Below are 16,649 nucleotides of genomic sequence, written 5' to 3'. Positions count from 1 at the left end.
CCTCCCGCCAGTCGGATGCACGGCGCGTCCCCGATGCGCGTCGCCGCACGCCCGGCCACCTCCTGCTTCCCGCCGCTGCCTCGATGCCCAGGACAACACCACGCAGTCTACCCGACCCCCCTCTCACTCCCTCTCACTCATCCCCCTCCTCGGGCCTCTCTCTCGCACGCACCCGAGTGCTGCCATCGCCGCCGACAAGCACCACCATGGCCACTGCCTTCCCCTCACCTCTCAGACATGCCCTAGACCTCCGCCTCGCCGCCTGCTACGTCCTCAACGAGCCAGGCGACTCGGGAAGCTCTGCATCGACGCCACCGTCTTCGTTTCCATCACTGGCCGCCGGAGGTCCTCCTCGTTGCTCTGCTCGCTCCGGGCTTTCCCCGAGCCCGCTGGCCTGCTCTGCATGATCCCCGTGAGCTCCCAGTCTTTCCCCCCTTAACCACGTCGTCATTTTCATCCTGTAACCACTGCCCCGCGGGTAACCGGAGCCGCCATCCGCCATGGCCGGCGACCTTCGTGCCCCTGAGCCCTCCGCTCCTGCTAGTTGCTCCGGCGGGCTCCTGTTGCCCATTAGGTGCTGCCTAGCACCCCACGTTCGCTCGCCTTGCACTGCAGCCGCAACCCCGCATCAACCGAGCTCCGGGCGCCGCTGCGAGCCCTGCTCCGGCGAGCTCCGCCCACCCCACGGCCTCCCACCTGCTCCGTTAGATGTGCGCGAGCGCCAGCCACCCTCAGCACCCATCCGCGCGTCAAATGGACGCCTGTAGCGCGTTCCGGCGAAGCACCGACGCGCAGTTTGGTCGTCACCGGCCCAACTCCGGCGAGGCTGATGTGGCGGCTTAATTAGCGCTAACCCCACAGCCTAATCACCCCCCCCTGAGAGTGACAGTGGGCCCCAGAGCCAAGTCAAACCCTGATCAGTGCGGGTTTGACCCGGGCTTAACCACTGTGTCACTGACGTGTGGCCCCCACACGTCAGGTTTGACCTGGTCAGCCCTGCTGATGCCTCTATGATGTCACGCTGACGCAGTAATTGATTTCTGGATTTTAAATAATTCAGAGAATTTCAGAAAATAGTTAAAACTTCTAAATTCCTAGAAATTAAACCGTAGCTCAGAATGAAATAATTTATATATAAAAATTATCAGAAAAATGCAAGGAATCCATTTATGCTAGTTTCATGCATGAAAAACCAACTTATACTTGCTGTATAAGTGAAAACATAATAATGGCATGTTATATACTTAATTTGGGATTTGCATATGAACCCTTGGTTCATATGGACTTCAACCAAATTGATGCTACATGCATTAGGGCAAATCATAGCATCTTTGAAATGTCATCTTCATGCATCATATTGTTGCATATGGTTGTTTATTGATTGCCGGCACCGTCCCTTCTCAATAGGTTCTACTCCGGAAGGTGTTCCGAGTACCTGTCTGAGGAGCAGTGCTTCTTCGTGGATCTATCAGGCAAGCAACCCCCCTTGAGCATTTCGATAAATCCCACTCTCTCGCTCTTGCTCCTTATACTGCATTAGGACAACAACGATTCAAACTGCTACTCTCTGCTGCGGTAGTGGAACCCATTCCTCTGCATGACCTGTCAGTGCCACAGTAAATAGTTGAAACCCACTAGCATGAGTAGGATTGCTTGAGCCTTGATGTGCCTACTCATCCATGCTTGATTTCTTTATGCCAGCTTTGCTTAGAGTTGTGTCAGGTCTGATTCACCGGGAATGAATCGGAGTGGTGAACATGTCCTACCGGTAAAGGCTAAGTGTGTGAACACGTTTTGGTAAAGGTAGCAATGAGAGGCCATGTAGGAGTACATGGTGAGTTGTCCCTTTGGAACCATCCCTAAGCACTGAGTTCTGTGTATGTTATCCAAGTCCAGTTACTACCACGCATTGGGTTCCGGTTATCCGGCCCCTCTCGGCTTATTAATCTATTTGATCTCTGTCCAGGAGTTGCAACTAGTTCTGGCGTTTGTAGGTAGTGCTACTTTTCTACCAGGTGGTGTTCGACGGGACGGGCTTGGGACAGACTAGGAACCATGGCACGGTGTACCAAGTGGCACCCGGATGGTGGGCTTGGGAACCCTGCACACATCGTTTGGGGCCGTGAGCGACACCCCGGCCGGATCTCCTTGCGGATGGAGCCCGAATAGGTGATAAACCTGGACAAGAGACTTGTATGGTTACTCAGGTCATGGCCGACACCCTCGCCCGGCTTCCGCTTGAAGGTTGCCGAGGTACATGACGTGTACAGGGCTATAAGTGGCAAGAGCGAGTGTGAAGAAGTACACCCCTGCAGGGTCAATATTATCTATTCGAATAGCCGTTTTCCTCGGATATGGAAACTTGGAGCACTTATGTAGTACATAGACAACTTGAAGTGGATACTCTAAGATCTGCAAGATAAGCGTGAGTGCTATGGATGGCCTTCTCGTAGGGAGACGGGAACGGATCCATAGTTTAGTATTGATATGGTGAATATGTGGACTCGTGTGCGTCTTCTCCCCTCAAAGAAGTTTCTGATACTCGTAGTATAGGCTAGCCACTGAGTCAAAGCTGGCTTGCTGCTATTAAAACTCCACCACCCCCTTGGTCGATAATGTTGCATATGTAGATAGTTCTGATGTAAGACTTGCTGAGTACCTTTGTACTCACGTTTGCTTATTTATGTTTTGCAGTTGGTTACCTTAGTGACTTCGACGAGTATCTTGTATCCCAGCTATGATCTTGTACCCTTGGGAGGGTCGTGTTTAGTCAGGCTTCTTAGTCTTTTCCTTTTGTAGTTGTCTGATCTCAAACATGTAATGCTTCTGTTGCTTGTATGCTCTAAATGATGGGTCATGAGACCCCTGTTTGTATTGAATGCTATGTGGCTCTTCTAGGCCTTTATCTATATGAGTTTGAGTTATGTTGTCATGCCATGTTGTACAGCACATACTTGCATGTTATGCGTACGTGTAACGTGTATTACTATGTGTGGGATCCGACAACCTAGTTGTTTACCAGTGATAGACTCTTTTATGGGGAAATGTAGTCTTGTGCTTCCACGAGCCATAGTAGTCCGCTACAACCCGGTTCACTGGACTCCTGCTAGCCCAGCACTACTGCTCCGGAACACTTGACTGGAAGGCATGTGATTCACTTTGTTCCTGTGTCTGTCCCTTCGGGGAAATGTCACGCGGTGACATCCGGAGTCCTGCCTATCCTGCTACAGCCCGGGTTCCCGGAGTCCTGTTAGCCCAGTGCTACAGCCCGGATTCATACGCTGTTGACCGACATGTTCGTGGTTGATTCATGTATGTCTGTCCCTGTAAGTTAGTGCCACTTTGGGTTCACGACTAGTCATGTCGGCCCGGGTTCTCTGTCATATGGATGCTAGCAACACTATCATATACGTGATCCAAAAGGCGCAAACTATCCCGGGCCAGGTAAGGTGGCACCCGTGGGAATACCGTGCGTGAGGCCGCAATGTGATATGAAGTGTTACATGCTAGATCGGTGTGACTTAGGATCGGGGTCCCGATAGTGTTGGTATCAGTGCCTGACTGACTGTAGGATTACCAAGCCAAACTGGTCGAAGTTGAGTCTAGAAATTCTTTAGTTATATAAGGGAATTGATTGTGGAAAGGAACGTAAGGCTCTTTTTACTCCTTTACCTCATGTCATTCTTTCTGAGTCAGCCTCTTCTTTTATACGAGGGTTAAGGCCTAGGCTTCTCCTCTATCTTTCAGGATGACATGTTACTAAACCGTAAAGTCTTAGGATTGTTGGGTTGTGTCTCCATACAGTTCTACTACTTCCGTGTGTCCTCAGTTTGACCAAGAACCTTGATATTATGATGCTGATTGATTATGCTATTCCTTTGATGAATGTCTCAAAAATCCTTTTGAGCATTTACAGCCGTTATGCTGCCGAAATTGTCCTAGGATTTCAAGAGTTTCCAATGCTTTTGCATTACATTCCGCATCCTCATGTCGATGCTAATTCCATCCTTGTTTCCTTGGTTTCTGTGCCAGGATGTCGTCTGCTAAGCGAGGTTCAGTTGCTCATAGCAAGAACCACGGAGATGGTAGGGATGAGGATCCTCCTGACCAGCCTTTGATGGAAGAGTTCTTGTTAGCATCCGAGAGGAACAAGTGTGAGACTAACCGCTTGCTGGCACAGATTGAGCAGAACACCGCACATCAGTCTAAGAAGTTGGTTTCTCTCACCGACTTCATTGGTCTGAAACCACCCACCTTCCATCATTCCATTGAGCCACTCGATGCAGATGACTGGCTCCGGAGCATCACTCACAAGTTGCTTTCTGCGAATGAGGCTGAAGGTGACAAGGTCACCTATGCTACCTATCACCTGGAAGGTCCTGCTAGTATTTGGTGGCGAAGCTATGAGGCTATGCTTCCAGCTGGCCAGATTTATACGTGGAAGGATTTCACCAAGGCTTTTCGTGAGCACCACATTCCTCAGGCTCTCATTGACCGCAGGAGGGAAGAGTTCTGTAGTTTTACCCACTGTAAGCTGCCTGTTGATGCTTACAGTAGAGAGTTTGGAAGCCTCGCCCGCTATGCTACAGAAGAAGTGTCCACGGACGCTAAGAAGCGGGCTAGGTTCTGGAAGGGTCTCAACCCTAAGTTGCATTGTGATCTCCACCTTCATCATTGTGATACTTTCCAGGCTCTTGTGAACAAGGCCATTAATGCAGAGACAGCTCAGCTCACTTACGAGGAGTCTCGTAAGCACAACCGTGATCTGGGTTCTTCCTCCCGCTCTGGCTCTCAGAAGCGACGGATTTGGATTCCGAACTCAGCTCTTCCTCCGCGATATGCACCGAGGGCATCCGATGTGGCGCCTCACCCAATTCAGCAACGTGCTCCACCCAGGCCTATTAGTGGACCACTTGCCAATGTAGGTCCACGTCCTACCTCAGGAACTTGCTTCACCTGCGGAGAACCAGGACACTACGCACGTGACTGCCCTCAGTCCAGTTATACTCCACCCCAGTCTGAGAGGTCTGTTGGCCGTGATAATCCATTAGGCAAGATGATCAGTACCAAGCCAGCCTCCATTTAACGAGCATGTGTGCACCTTGTCTCAGCTACATAAGCTCAAGATGATCCTGACGTCGTACTGGGTACGCTTCTTGTCAATTGTCACCCAGCTTCAGTTCTATTCGATACTGGAGCATCCCACTCCTTCATATCCGAAGGTTATGCTCGGTTGCACGACATGCCATTTTGTGATATGCCAACTCCACTAATAATCCAGACTCTTGGTTCCAAATGGCAAACCTCCAAGGTAAGCCATGGTAATGAAATCCTTGTTGACAGACTGGTATTCCTTGTTTCTTTAATATCTCTCAAGTCTTCAGATATTAACATCATCTTGGGTATGGTCTGGATGATAGCTCATCATGCCAAGATCGATTGTTACACCAGATCTATTCAAATTACACATCCATCTGGCAAAATAGTCACTGTCTCTACTAGAGTTGCAAGGCGTCAACTCTATTCTCTTAATGCCAGTCCTCTTCCAGACCTTGAAGATATTCCGGTAGTCCGTGACTTCCCGGGTGTTTTTCCAGAAGAACTGCCAGGTGTCCCACCTAACAGAGATGTAGAGTTTGTCATAGAACTTATCCCAGGAACTGTTCCAATCTCTAGGAGACCATACAAGATGGCACCTTTGGAGTTAGCCGAGCTTAAGAAACAACTTGATGAGTCCTTGCAAAAGGGTTTCATCCGTCCCAGTTCTTCTCCTTGGGCTTGTCCTGTCCTCTTCGTCAAGAAGAAGGATGGTACGGATCGGATGGTTGTAGATTTTCGTCCCGTTAATTTGTTCACGATAAAGAACAAGTATCCGCTCCCCAGGATCAATGACCTGTATGATCAGCTTGCTGGATCCTCAGTCTTTTCAAAGATGGATTTGAGGTTAGGCTACCACCAAATCAAGATCAGAAACGGGGACATCCCCAAAACGGCCTTTGTCACTCGTTATGGTCAATACGAGTACACCGTGATGTCTTTCGGCCTAACCAATGCTCCAGCTACTTTCTCCCGCTTGATGAACTCGATCTTTATGGAGTACTTAGATAAGTTCGTCGTGGTTTATCTCAATGATATTATTATTTACTCGAAGAACGAGGAAGAGCATGCCGAACATCTTAGGCTTGTGTTAGAAAAACTCAGAGAGCACCGCCTTTATGCCAAGTTCTCCAAGTGTGAATTTTGGTTGCCAGAAGTGACCTATCTGGGCCTCTAGAAAGGGCATTGCTGTCAATCGCAAGAGAGTTAAAGCCGTTCTCGATTGGACTCCACCCGAAACGGTCAAAGAAGTTAGGAGTTTCCTTGGTCTAGCCAGTTATTGTCGCCGCTTCGTTGAAAACTTCTTCAAAGTGGCTAAACCCCTCACGGAGCTTCTCAAGAAAGATAAAAGGTTTGAGTGGACCCCACAGTGTGAGCACAGTTTTCAGGAACTGAAAAGACATCTGACTTCTGCGCCCATACTCGTGCCACCGGATTTCACTAAAGACTTTGTTATCTACTGCGACGCCTCACGACAGGGACTAGGTTGCATTCTTATGCAAGATCGCCATGTGATTGCCTATGCATCTCGACAGTTGCATCCACATGAGGAGAATTATCCTACACATGATCTAGAGCTTGCAGCCGTAGTCTATGCACTTAAGACTTGGCGGCATTACATTCTTGGTAACCGTTGCGAAATCTACACTGACCATCAGAGTCTCAAGTATATCTTCACCCAACCGGATCTGAATCTCAGACAGAAACGTTGGTTGGACGTGATCTCGGATTACGACTTAGGAATCACCTACACCCCAGGCAAAGCCAATGTCATGGCTGATGCTTTAAGTCGTAAATCCTATTGCAACAACCTCATGTTGCAACAATGTCAACCACCCCTCCATGAGGAATTCTGTAAGCTTAACCTTCACATAGCTCCTCGTGGTTCCCTTTCTACCTTGGTGGCAAAACCTACCCTTACAGATCAGATCATAGAGGCTCAGAAGCATGATATGGGAATCTCCCGGATCAAGAAGAATATTTCCAAGGGAGTTGCTGGCTGTTTCTCTATGGATGAACGAGGTGTTGTTTACATTGGTAACCGTTTGGTGGTTCCCAAATGTCAACAGATGCAGCAACTGATCCTTAAGGAGGCCCATGAATCCCCTCTCACGATTCATCCCGGTAGTACGAAGATGTATTAGGACCTACGCTAGAGGTTCTGGTGGACTAGGATGAAGAGAGAAATCACTCAGTATATTGCCAACTGTGACGTTTGTCGTCGCGTTAAGGCAGAGCATCAAAGACCTGCTGGCACCCTTCAACCTTTAGCTATTCCCGAGTGGAAATGGGACAAAGTTGGTATGGACTTCATCACCGTCTTTCCAAGGACCAAGAAAGGAAATAATGCTATCTTCGTAGTCATTGACCGTCTTTCCAAAGTGGCTCACTTCCTACCTGTTCGAGAGAGTATCACTGCTAGTAAGCTCGCTGACTTATATATCTCCCGAATAGTGTCACTCCATGGTGTTCCACTGGAGATAAATTCAGACCGTGGCAGTCTTTTCACCTCTCATTTCTGGGAAAGTTTCCAAACTGCCATGGGCACCCATCTTTCCTTCAGTACCGTTTTCCACCCTCAGTCAAGTGGTCGGGTGGAAAGGGTCGACCAAATTCTCGAAGACATGCTTAGAGCTTGCGTTATCTCATTCAGTATGGATTAGGAGAAATGTCTTCCCTTTGCCGAGTTTGCTTATAACAATAACTATCAATCCAGCCTTAAGAAAGCACCCTTCGAGATTCTGTATGGACGAAGATGTCGAACACCTTTGAACTGGCCAGAAACCGGTGAAAGACAATTCTTTGGACCGGATATGATCCAGGAGGCAGAAGAGCAAGTTCGCATCATTCGTGAGAATTTGAAAACAGCCCAATCTTGTCAAAAGAGCCAGTATGACCGTCGTCATAAGGAAGTGGCTTATGAAGTTGGCGACAAGGCTTACCTTCGGGTTACTCCTTTGAAGGGTACCCATCGTTTCGGTATCAAGGGCAAGTTGGCTCCTCGTTATATCAGTCCTTTTCGCATTCTCGCTAAACGAGGAGAGGTTGCCTACCAGTTGGAACTACCCGCACAACTTTCTCGAGTTCATGATGTCTTCCACGTCTCTCAACTCAGGCGTTGCTTCTCGGATCCCATCCGCGGAGTGCACCATGAAATGCTTGATCTCCAAGATAACCTCACTTATCGAGAGTACCCCGTTTGCGTTCTGGATCAAGCAGAGCGTGTCACTCGACGTCATAACATCAAGTTTCTCAAGATTCAGTGGTCTCATCATGCCGAGAGAGAAGCTACTTGGGAGCGAGAAGATCGTCTTCGACTTGAGTAACCCGCTTTCTTTCCGCCAACTCCTGAATCTCCAGACGAGATTTCTTCGAGTGGGGGCGAGTTGTCACATCCCTAGTTCTGGTATGACCTAGGCTTGCTTTGTGCATCATGTTTAATCTTTCAAATAAATTTCAAATGGGGAAAGTTGCAAACCCTAGCACTAAAGTTTTTCCAATAGGTTCAACTTTAAAATGGATTTTCAATGAACCCAAAATGCTCTTCAAAAATGTTCATGCTCTTTGGATAATGTTGGGAACAACAACCAGAGGTGATGCACATTTTTGCTACACATTTTGGATTTTTGAATCAATGCATAAATATTTGATTTGGAGCTGTTTAAATTATCTAATTATTTTAATGGCTCCAAAAATGTTGGGAATTGGTGAGGGCCTCTGGAATATTATATCTAGTTGCCACAAATATTTTCAGCATTTCTGGAAATGTTTTAACATTTATTTTAGAGTCAAAACAAATGTCAGAAATAGAAAAAGAAAACAAAAAAATAGAAAACACTTACCTGGCGCTCACCTCGCAGCCCATCTGGCCGGCCCAGCCCACCAGGGGCAGGCAGGTCTTCTTCCTCCCGCCAGTCGGATGCACGTCGCGTGCCCGACGCGCGCCGGTGCACGCCCGGCCACCTCCTGCTTCCCGCCGCTTCCTCGACGCCCAGGACGATGCCACGCAGTCTCGCCGACCCCCCTCTCACTCCCTCTCGCTCATACCCCTCCTCGGTCCTCTCTCTCACACGCACCCGAGCGCTGCCATCGCCACCGACAAGCACCACCGCGGCCACTGCCTTCGCCTCGCCTCTCGGACGTGCCCCAGAGCTCCGCCTCGCCGCCTGCTACGTCCTCAATGAGCCAGGCGACCCAGGAAGCTCTGCATCGACGCCACCGTCTTTGTTTCCATCGCCGGCCGCCGGAGATCCTCCTCATTGCTCCGCTCGCTCCAGGCCTTCCCCGAGCCCGCTGGCCTGCTCTGCGTGATCCCCGTGAGCTCCCGGTCTATCCCCCCTTAACCACTTCATCGTTTTCATCCTGTAACCACTACCCCGCTGGTAAACATAGCCGCCGTCCGCCATGGCCGGCGAGCTCTGTGCCCCTGAGGCCTCCGCACCTGCTAGTTGCTCCGGCGGGCTCCTGTTGCCCATTAGGTGCTGCCTAGCACCCCACGTTCGCTCGCCTCGCGCTGCAGCCGCAACCCCGCATCAACCGAGCTCCGGCCGCCGCCGCGAGAGCTGCTCCGGCGAGCTCCGTCCACCCCACGGCCTCCCACTTGCTCCGTTAGATGCGCGCGAGCGCCAGCCACCCTCAGCACCCATCCGCGCGTCGAATGGACACCTCTAGCGCGTTTCGGCGAAGCACCGCCGCGCGGTTTGGTCGTCGCCGGCCGAACTCCGGCGAGGCTGACGTGGCGGCTTAATTAGCGCTAACCCCACAACCTAATCACCCCCCCGAGTCTGACAGTGGGCCCAGAGCCAAGTCAAACCCTGATCAGTGCGGGTTTGACCCGGGCTTTACCACTTTGTCACTGACGTGTGGTCCCCACACATCAGGTTTGACCTGGTCAGCCCTGCTGACGCCTCTATGACGTCACACTGACGCAATAATTGATTTTCTGGATTTTAAGTAATTCAGAGAATTTCAGAAAATAGTTAAAACTTCTAAAATTCCTAGAAATTAAACCGTAGCTCAGAATGAAATAATTTATATATGAAAAATTATCAGAAAAATGCAAGGAATCCATTTATGTCAGTTTCATGCATGAAAAACCAAGTTATACTTGCTGTGTAAGTGAAAACGTAATAATGGCATGTTATATACTTAATTTGGGATTTGCATATGAACCCTTGGTTCATATGGACTTCAACCAAATTGATGCTACATGCATTAGGGCAAATCATAGCATCTTTGAAATGTCATCTTCATGCATCATATTGTTGCATATGGTTGTTTATTGATTGCCAGCACCGTCCCTTCTCGATAGGTTCTACTATGGAAGGTGTTTCGAGTACCTGTCTGAGGAGCAGTGCTTCTTCGTGGATCTATCAGGCAAGCAACCCCCCTTGAGCATTTCGATAAATCCCACTCTCTCGCTCCTACTCCTTATACTGCATTAGGACAACAACGATTCAAACTGCTACTTTCTGCTGCGGTAGTTGAACCCATTCCTCTGCATGACCTATCATTGCCATAGTAAATAGTTGAAACCCACTAGCATGAGTAGGATTGCTTGAGCCTTGATGTGCCTACTCATCCATGTTGATTTCTTTATGCCAACTCTGCTTAGAGTTGTGTCAGGTCTGATTCACCGGGAATGAATCGGAGTGGTGAACATGTCCTACCGGTAAAGGCTAAGTGTGTGAACACGTTTTGGTAAAGGTAGCGATGAGAGGCCATGTAGGAGTACATGGTGGGTTGTCTCATTGGAACCGTCCCTAAGCACTGAGTTCTGAGTATGTTATCCAAGTCCAGTTACTACCACGCATTGGGTTCCGGTTATCCAGCCCCTCTCAGCTTATTAATCCACTTGATCTCTGTCCAGGAGTTGCAACTAGTTCTGGCGTTTGTAGGTAGTGCTACTTGTCTACCGGGTGGTGTCCGACGGGACGGGCTTGGGGCAGACTAGGCACCGTGACACGGTGTACCAAGTGGCTCCCGGATGGTGGTCTTGGGAACCCTGCACACATTGTTTCGCGCTGTGAGCGACACCCCGGCCGGATCTCCTTGCGGATGGAACCCGAATAGGCGATAAACCTGGACGAGAGACTTGTGTGGTTAGTCAGGTCGTGGCCGACACCCTCGCCTGTCTTCCGCTTGAAGGTTGCCGAGGTACATGATGTGTACAGGGCTATAAGTGGCGAGAGCGTGTGTGAAGAAGTACACCCCTGTAGGTTCAATATTATCTATTCGAATATCTATTTTCCTCGGATATGGAAACTTGGAGGACTTATGTCATACATAGACAACTTGAAGTGGATACTCTAAAATCCGCAAGATAAGCGTGAGTGCTATGGATGACCTTCTCATAGGGAGACGGGAACGGATCCATAGTGGAGTATTGATAAGGTGAATATGTGGACTCGTGTGCGTCTTCTCCCCTCAAAGAAGTTTCTAATACTCGTAGTATAGGCTAGCCACTGAGTCAAAGCTGGCTTGCTGCTGTTAAAACTCCACCACCCCCTTGGTTGATAATGTTGCATATGTTGATAGTTCTGATGTAAGACTTGCTGAGTACCTTTGTACTCACGTTTGCTTATTTATGTTTTGCAGTTGGTTACCTTAGTGACTTCGATGAGTAGCTTGTATCCTAGCTACGATCTTGTACCCTTGGGAGGGTCGTGTTTAGTCAGGCTTCTTAGTCTTTTCCTTTTGTAGTTGTCTGATCTCAGACATGTAATGCTTCCGTTGCTTGTATGCTCTGAATGATGGGTCATGAGACCCCTGTTTGTATTGAATGCTATGTGGCTCTTCTGGGCCTTTATCTATATGAGTTTGAATTATGTTGTGATGCCATGTTGTACAACACATACTTGCATGTTATGCGTACGTGTAACATGTATTGCTATGTGTGGGATCCGACAACCTAGTTGTTTACCTCTGATAGCCTCTTTTATGGGGAATTGTAGTCTTGTGCTTCCATGAGCCATAGTAGTCCGCTACAGCCCGGTTCACCGGAGTCCTGCTAGCCCAGCACTACTGCTCCGGAACACTTGACTGGCCGGCATGTGATTCACTTCGTTCATGTGTCTGTCCCTTCGGGGAAATGTCACGCGGTGACATCCGGAGTCCTGCCTAGCCTGCTACAGCCCGAGTTCCCGGAGTCCTGTTAGCCCAGTGCTACAGCCCGGATTCATACACTGTTGACCGACATGTTCGTGGTTGATTCATGTATGCCTGTCCCTGTAAGTTAGTGCCACATTGGGTTCATGACTCATCATGTCGGCCCGGGTTCTCTGTCATATGGATGCTAGCGACACTATCATATACGTGAGCCAAAAGGCGCAAACGGTCCCGGGCCAGGTAAGGTGGCACCCGTGGGAATACCGTGCGTGAGGCCGCAAAGTGATATGAAGTGTTACATGCTAGATCGGTGTGACTTAGGATCGGGGTCCCGACACCTTATCATACCGCTGGGCGGTTATGATCTGATCCAAAAGGTTAGGCTTCGCCACCAGGGTGGATAGAAATCCTCGAGGAACAATGTGAAGATTGAGCTTAAGAAATTTCTCGTGGAGAAGTGGTTGACTCTGTTGTAACGTCAGGTTGTTACAATAAGATTTACAACTTAGCGCATCAGCCATGACATTGGCTTTGCCCGGGGTGTAAGTTATTCCTAAGTCGTCATCCAAGATCAACTCGACCCAACGTCTTTGCCTGAGATTCAAATCCGGTTGGGTGAAGATATATTTCAAACTTTGGTGATCGGTGAAGATCTCGCGACGATTAGCGAGGAGGTAATGTCGCCAAGTTTTAAGTGCATGGACTACAACTGCAAGCTCTAAATCATGAGTGGGATAATTTTCCTCATGTGGGTGTAATTTCCGTGAAGCATAGGCAATTACCTGACGATCTTGCATGAGTATGCAACCTAGTCCTTGTCGCGAGGCGTCGGAATAGATTATAAAGTCCTTGGAGAAATCTGGTGGTACCAGTACGGGAGCAGATGTCAGGCATCTTTTTAGTTCCTGAAAGCTGAACTCGCACTGTGGGGTCCACTCGAACCTTTTATCTTTCTTGAGGAGTTCAGTTAGAGGTTTAGCAACCTTGGAGAAATTCTCGACAAAGCGGCGGCAATAGCTCGCTAAGCCAAGGAAGCTCCGAACTTGCTTGACCGTCTCAGGTGGAGTCCAATCAAGGACAGCTTGAACTCGCTCGGGATTGACAGCAATACCCTTACCAGAGATTACATGGCCTAGATAAGTCACTTCTGGCAACCAAAATTCACACTTGGAGAATTTGGCATAAAGGCGATGCTCTCGAAGTTTCGTCAATACCAGCCTTAGATGTTCGGCATGTTCCTCTTCATTCTTGGAGTAGATGAGTATGTCATCGAGGTAAACTACGACGAACTTATCCAAATACTCCATGAAGACCGAGTTCATTAACCAGGAGAAGGTGGCTGGGGCATTGGTTAAACCGAAGGACATAACGTGTACTCGTATTGGCCATAACGAGTAACAAAGGCCGTTTGGGAATGTCCCCATTTCTGATTTTGATTTGATGGTAGCCCAACCTCAAATCCATCTTGGAAAAGACTGAGGATCCAGCGAGCTGATCATACAGATCGTTGATCCTGGGAAGCAGATACTTGTTCTTGATAGTGACCAAGTTGACAGGTCGCTAATCTACAACCATCCGATCCGTTCCATCCTTCTTTTTGACAAAGAGGACGGGGCAAGCCCAAGGAGAGGAACTAGTACGGATGAAACCCTTTTTCAAGGACTCATCGAGTTGGTTCTTAAGCTTGGCTAGTTCTAAGGGTGCCATCTTATAGGGTCTTCTAGAAATTGGAATGGTTCCTGGAACAAGGTCTATCAAGAACTCGACATCCCTGTCAGGTGGAACACCTGGCAGTTCTTCTGGAAAGACATCCAGAAAGTCTTGGACTACCGGAATATCCTCAAGGTCTGGAAGGGGGTTGGCATTTAGGGAGTAAAGCTGGCGCTTGGCCACTCGAGTTAAGACATTGACTGTCTTGCCCGATGGATGAGTAAGTTTAACGGTTCTAGTGGCACAATCAATCTTAGCGTAATGAGCTGACATCCAGTCCATACCCAAGATGATGTTAATGTCCGAGGACTTGAGAGCTATTAAAGATGCAAGGAAGACAAGTCTATCAACAAGAATTTCGTTCCCATGGCTTACTCTAGAAGTTTGCCATTTGGAACCCGGAGTTTGAATTACCATGGAAGTGGGCATGTCACAGAATGTCGTGTTATGCAATCGAGCATAGTTCTCGGATATGAATGAATGAGATGCTCCAGTATCAAAAAGAACAGATGCCGGATGGCAATTAACAAGGAGCATACCAAGGACGACGTTAGGATCCTCATGAGCCTCCTCGGCTGAGACATAGTTGACATGGCCACGTGCAGTGGTGACCGGCTTGGCGTAGAATGTCTTTCCCGCTGGCTTACCACGGCCAACGGACTTTCTAGGCTGATTGGGGTTGTTGTTCTGAGGACACTGTCGACTATAGTGACCCGGCTCTCCACACTTGAAACATGTCACAACATTGGGACGTGGAGCAGCATTAGCAACGGGGCCACCATAGGGCTTAGACGGTGCAAACTGCTGGTTGGGACGAGGCACCTCAAAGGATGGCCTCGGAATGAACCTGGGTGGCAGTGCCGTGCTTGGAATCCACACCTGGCACTTCTGAGATCCAGAGCCGGATGAAGAGCCAAAATCACGAGAGTGCTTGCGTGAAGCGTCATAATCAGACTGGCATGTCTCAGCACTGATGGCTTTGTTGACCAACTTTTGAAAGGAGGTGCACTCGTGCAGATGAAGATCGCAACAAAGCTCAGGGCTAAGTCCCTTGCGGAACCTTGCCTGCTTCTTAGCGTCGGTAGATACTTCTTCGGGAGCATATCGTGCCAGATTCCCAAATTCACAGCTCTATGCATCCACAGTCAGTCTTCCTTGGGTGAAATTGCAGAACTCTTCCCTCTTGCGATCCATGAGACGTTCCGGAATGTGATGCTCACGGAAAGCCTCACTGAATTCAGCCCAAGTAGTAATTTGGCCGACCGGGCGCATAGCTTCAAAATTTTCCCACCAAAGGCTAGCAGGGCCTTCGAGGTGATAGGCAGCATAAGTAACCTTATCAGCTTCGGTTACGTTGGTAGAACGTAGCTTGTGGGTGATGCTGCAAAGCCAGTCATCTGTGTCAAGGGGCTCGACGGAATGATTAAACTTCTGTGGGTACAACTTGATGAAGTCATTGATTGACACCAAGTCATTTCGCTGATGGCGTGCAGTGTTCTGCTCAATCCGCTCCAGCAAGCGGTTAGTCTCACGCTTGTTTCTTTCCGCCTCCAGCATCACTTCGGCCAGGGAAGGTGGGTGAGGCAGATTTTCACCCTAGCTGCACTGGCTGCCCCCTGCTCCGGGGCAGCAGGGTTGCTGCGGGTGTTGACCATCCTAGGAGAAAACAAGACAATGGTTTAGATAAGGATGGCACAAACTTAGCAAGGAAGTGCAGAATGTAATGGATAACACGGAATGCAGAGATGTTCATTGCACGACATGGTAATATAGAAACTGCCATATATATACCATTGGTCATACACACCGTACATAGTTTAGTACAAGCCCAGGCTAGAGTACAACTACGGTGAAAGACATTACATCTCATCGAAGGCATTCCAAGCTCCTATACATTATTTTTCCTACCCCTTCGGAGCGTGATACACACCAAGCCGTATCCCACGGTCACGCGGGACTATGGAGAATACAACTACAACAATACTAGTGAGACTACTGCTAGCTCAGACGGCTCCGTAGTAATCCTCATAGAAGTCGCCACCAAAACCTAGAAGTGGAACATGATCATCTGGGAACAGATGGTCCTGCGGAGTCTGCGGACCAAAGGGACTCGGATGTGGCCTTGGTCCCAAAGGTGGTGGTAGACGCGGACCACGAGGGGGGGTGATGCCTCCCACATCGCGCCACTCCATACAATCTGGCAATCCAGACTGTACAGGGTACAGATCCCTCAGATCCATGTATCCTGCCTGTACCGCCGGTGCAAACTGAGTCAAAGTGGCCCAGTGATCAACACGAGAGTTAAAAAGCTCCATACGCAAGGCTCGATTTTTGCGGTCCTTATCCTCGAGCATCTCGGCAGTGGTGCAGAGTAGTGACTCCTGATGTGTGGGGTCAGCATAGATAGCCTGGAGATACCCTTGCGCTCCCGGAAGTGAAGCTGGCATATAACAGAAGTCGGTGTTCCGATGCAGGCCAGTCCGGACTCGCATTATGGTCATCATGGAATAGGCAGCATCCTACACAGCCATCTCAACAGTAACCCCGACTCCAAAGGAACAGTGAAGGGGCTCAATGGCTCCAGGATAAGAGGGATATATCCTGACGGTACAGAGGTACTGGCTCTGGTTGAAGTCTCTAAACTGCTCTTCGACAGTGTATTCGGGATACCAACGGTAACCCGTCTCGATCATTACCCGGACTAACATAGCAGTATGACCGGACACATCGAGGCA

Source organism: Triticum aestivum, chromosome 5A (assembly GCF_018294505.1).
Source record: "Triticum aestivum cultivar Chinese Spring chromosome 5A, IWGSC CS RefSeq v2.1, whole genome shotgun sequence".
Lineage (NCBI taxonomy): Eukaryota > Viridiplantae > Streptophyta > Magnoliopsida > Poales > Poaceae > Triticum > Triticum aestivum.
This window is presented reverse-complemented; position numbering follows the sequence as displayed.